We start from the raw sequence: 5000 nt of genomic DNA, 5'->3' as shown, positions 1-5000 counted from the left end.
AAAATGAGGTTCTAGTATGTTAGAGGGCATCCCAGGAGGGCTCCAAAAGTGTGGGTAAAATATATATCCCACAGGGGGAAAATTGAAAAAAAGTTGAAAAAAAAAATTTTTGGGGACTTAGAAAATTTTTCAACTTTTGTCAGACTTCCAGACAGGGGAGCGTGTCAGTGCGCGCATCCGATTTCAGTTCCAGAGCGATTCGCGCGATGAGTCCTTGATACTTAGTCGTTTTTGCAAAATTTCTGACTTTTTGGAAAATTTCACAATTTTGTGAAAACTTCCACAAAATGAGGTTCTAGTATGTTAGAGGGCATCCCAGGAGGGCTCCAAAAGTGTGGGTAAAATATATATCCCACAGGGGGAAAATTGAAAAAAAGTTGAAAAAAAAAATTTTTGGGGACTTAGAAAATTTTTCAACTTTTGTCAGACTTCCAGACAGGGGAGCGTGTCAGTGCGCGCATCCGATTTCAGTTCCAGAGCGATTCGCGCGATGAGTCCTTGATACTTAGTCGTTTTTGCAAAATTTCTGACTTTTTGGAAAATTTCACAATTTTGTGAAAACTTCCACAAAATGAGGTTCTAGTATGTTAGAGGGCATCCCAGGAGGGCTCCAAAAGTGTGGGTAAAATATATATCCCACAGGGGGAAAATTGAAAAAAAGTTGAAAAAAAAAATTTTTGGGGACTTAGAAAATTTTTCAACTTTTGTCAGACTTCCAGACAGGGGAGCGTGTCAGTGCGCGCATCCGATTTCAGTTCCAGAGCGATTCGCGCGATGAGTCCTTGATACTTAGTCGTTTTTGGCAAAATTTCTGACTTTTTGAAAATTTCACAATTTTGTGAAAACTTCCACAAAATGAGGTTCTAGTATGTTAGAGGGCATCCCAGGAGGGCTCCAAAAGTGTGGGTAAAATATATATCCCACAGGGGGAAAATTGAAAAAAAGTTGAAAAAAAAAATTTTTGGGGACTTAGAAAATTTTCACACATGTGTCAGACTTCCAGACAGGGGAGCGTGTCAGTGCGCGCATCCGATTTCAGTTCCAGAGCGATTCGCGCGATGAGTCCTTGATACTTAGTCGTTTTTGGCAAAATTTCTGACTTTTTGAAAATTTCACAATTTTGTGAAAACTTCCACAAAATGAGGTTCTAGTATGTTAGAGGGCATCCCAGGAGGGCTCCAAAAGTGTGGGTAAAATATATATCCCACAGGGGGAAAATTGAAAAAAAGTTGAAAAAAAAAATTTTTGGGGACTTAGAAAATTTTCACACATGTGTCAGACTTCCAGACAGGGGAGCGTGTCAGTGCGCGCATCCGATTTCAGTTCCAGAGCGATTCGCGCGATGAGTCCTTGATACTTAGTCGTTTTTGGCAAAATTTCTGACTTTTTGAAAATTTCACAATTTTGTGAAAACTTCCACAAAATGAGGTTCTAGTATGTTAGAGGGCATCCCAGGAGGGCTCCAAAAGTGTGGGTAAAATATATATCCCACAGGGGGAAAATTGAAAAAAAGTTGAAAAAAAAAATTTTTGGGGACTTAGAAAATTTTCACACATGTGTCAGACTTCCAGAGAGGGGAGCATGTCAGTGCGCGCATCCGATTTCAGTTCCAGAGCGATTCGCGCGATGAGTCCTTGATACTTAGTCGTTTTTGCAAAATTTCTGACTTTTTTGAAAATTTCACAATTTTGTGAAAACTTCCACAAAATGAGGTTCTAGTATGTTAGAGGGCATCCCAGGAGGGCTCCAAAAGTGTGGGTAAAATATATATCCCACAGGGGGAAAATTGAAAAAAAGTTGAAAAAAAAAATTTTTGGGGACTTAGAAAATTTTTCAACTTTTGTCAGACTTCCAGACAGGGGAGCGTGTCAGTGCGCGCATCCGATTTCAGTTCCAGAGCGATTCGCGCGATGAGTCCTTGATACTTAGTCGTTTTTGGCAAAATTTCTGACTTTTTGAAAATTTCACAATTTTGTGAAAACTTCCACAAAATGAGGTTCTAGTATGTTAGAGGGCATCCCAGGAGGGCTCCAAAAGTGTGGGTAAAATATATATCCCACAGGGGGAAAATTGAAAAAAAGTTGAAAAAAAAAATTTTTGGGGACTTAGAAAATTTTCACACATGTGTCAGACTTCCAGAGAGGGGAGCATGTCAGTGCGCGCATCCGATTTCAGTTCCAGAGCGATTCGCGCGATGAGTCCTTGATACTTAGTCGTTTTTGCAAAATTTCTGACTTTTTGGAAAATTTCACAATTTTGTGAAAACTTCCACAAAATGAGGTTCTAGTATGTTAGAGGGCATCCCAGGAGGGCTCCAAAAGTGTGGGTAAAATATATATCCCACAGGGGGAAAATTGAAAAAAAGTTGAAAAAAAAAATTTTTGGGGACTTAGAAAATTTTTCAACTTTTGTCAGACTTCCAGACAGGGGAGCGTGTCAGTGCGCGCATCCGATTTCAGTTCCAGAGCGATTCGCGCGATGAGTCCTTGATACTTAGTCGTTTTTGGCAAAATTTCTGACTTTTTGAAAATTTCACAATTTTGTGAAAACTTCCACAAAATGAGGTTCTAGTATGTTAGAGGGCATCCCAGGAGGGCTCCAAAAGTGTGGGTAAAATATATATCCCACAGGGGGAAAATTGAAAAAAAGTTGAAAAAAAAAATTTTTGGGGACTTAGAAAATTTTCACACATGTGTCAGACTTCCAGAGAGGGGAGCATGTCAGTGCGCGCATCCGATTTCAGTTCCAGAGCGATTCGCGCGATGAGTCCTTGATACTTAGTCGTTTTTGCAAAATTTCTGACTTTTTGGAAAATTTCACAATTTTGTGAAAACTTCCACAAAATGAGGTTCTAGTATGTTAGAGGGCATCCCAGGAGGGCTCCAAAAGTGTGGGTAAAATATATATCCCACAGGGGGAAAATTGAAAAAAAGTTGAAAAAAAAAATTTTTGGGGACTTAGAAAATTTTTCAACTTTTGTCAGACTTCCAGACAGGGGAGCGTGTCAGTGCGCGCATCCGATTTCAGTTCCAGAGCGATTCGCGCGATGAGTCCTTGATACTTAGTCGTTTTCAGAAGTCACAATTTTGACTTCCAGGACCCGCAAAACGTTTGTAAATTGAGCCCGCTCCCCAGTTCCAAGCGTTTTGAGGTGTCCCCGGTTGCAGTAATGCAGCCTGCCCACTAGATGTCGCAAAAGAGACAAAAAGTGAAAAAGAACCAGAATGAGGAAATTCCAGGGAGCCGAATCCGCCTGACAGTTCCAGGCGATCGGGCACTTTTTTGCATGCGTCCCTAAAGTGGGTATAGGGTGACACTCCATGCAAAGACCCAGTTTTGCACACCACCGGCAGAATATATGAGAGAGAGGTACCTCTCAGCCCCGACACATTTCGACTCATTTAAGCTGGTTTTCACCTCCGTAGGCCTGGGTATGCGTTTTGGCTATGAGTCCCTGTTCGGCTGGAGGTCTGCACCTTGGCTGAACCCAGGCTTCCGCAGCTGCGTGGGGGGACTTTTGCCGGTCGCCTATCCCAAGTCAGAGAGGTGTTCCTGGGTTGAAGTGAGCCTGGCCAGACCCCCCCGCGGGCCCTGGTTCTCCACATGGGGGCGCCGTCAAGGCTAAAATCTGGATTTTTAGGCCGAGGAGAGGCTCCATGAGGGCGGATGCTTTTGTGGCTTCGACCCCAGTGCTGTTCCACATCCAGTACCCCCCCGCAAGGGCGCCTGTACCCGAGTCGCGCTTCCAGGACTCGTGGGCACGTATCTCCCGACGACAGGGGTTTGCAGCCTCCGTACTTGGGCAAGTCCCTACATGCACCCCTGCTCTTCCTCCGATCGATCTGGCGCAGCGCTCCCGGGTGGGGAGGTGGCGCCGCTCGCTCGGCCCGGGCTTTGGAGCCCGCGCTGGCTTAAGGTGAGCGGTCCCCTTCCTCCTCTACCCCCGGGCTTCCGACACCTATCTTTGGGCGCGCATGCCGGCCTCGCCTCCCGTCTGCGGAGGTGGCCGAGCCGTGGGGAGTTTGACCCGAACCGAGCGAAGGCAGTGGTCCGACGACCCGTACGGGCGAACGGCGGGGCGCCCACCCAGCCAGGCGTGGGGGCCCGTCGTCCGAATCGCTCCCTGTGCGGGGAAGCACAGCGATCTTCTCCGAGGGCGGCCCTTTTCTTCCAGATGCGTACCCGGCCAGCGGAGGCTCGCGCTGCCCCTCGTGTCCGAAAGGGCGGCCTCCGCGGCGGTGGCGACAGCGGCGGCGGTGGGTGGCCTCTCCGCGCCACTGCCGAGCTTCGCGATTTCCAGTCTTTTCCCGAGCCCCTACGTCAGTGGGGAGGACGACAGAGGTGTGGAGGCAGGCGAAGGGGGTTCTCACCGTGCGGTGTGCCCCAGCCCGACCGTTGCCTTCCCCCTCGACCCTCGTCCTCCCAGGCGGCTCGGCCAGGGAGCAGGAGAGAGAGCGAGAGAGGGAGAGCGGAAACCCCAGAGCCAAGGGGTTAGATGGAGAACGGGAGAAGGAACGAGGGCCAAGAGGTAGGGAGTACGGTGAAAGGCCGACCTGGGATCCCCCTGCGCTCCCGCCCTGGGCGGGGAGCAGCCCTGGGAAGAAAAGCCGCTCGGGCATCCCTTTGAGGTTACGGGCGCGAGCGGGAAGAGGGACTACGCTGGAGGGCGACGCCGACACGGCCAGGCCGACGACCACCCACGTGACCTCAGCGTCGCCGGGTTAGTGCCAGAGCCGCGGCGGACCCCGACGGCCAGCCCCCCTCTCCCAATCCTCGTGCCTGTCCGCCGGTGGGTCGAGGACCCCCCGCGGCGGAGGCAGGTCTAAGCCAGACGGTGGCGCCGCATAGGCCCACCCCCGCACGCCATCTCCCTGAGCGACCCTGTGTGTCGTCTTGGGTGCGGTTGGTGAGACGGGGGCGGCCGTGGCATCCTCCGGAGGCCAGTCACCTCGCCCTCCCCGTGCAAGGGGTGTTTTCCAGACGCCTGCCGCTTCGGGACC

This window comes from Phyllobates terribilis, unplaced genomic scaffold (genome assembly GCF_046119375.1).
Source record: "Phyllobates terribilis strain yellow unplaced genomic scaffold, ASM4611937v1 Scaffold_2742__1_contigs__length_109847, whole genome shotgun sequence".
NCBI classification, from domain to species: Eukaryota; Metazoa; Chordata; class Amphibia; order Anura; family Dendrobatidae; genus Phyllobates; species Phyllobates terribilis.
Note: the sequence above shows the minus strand (reverse complement) of the source record.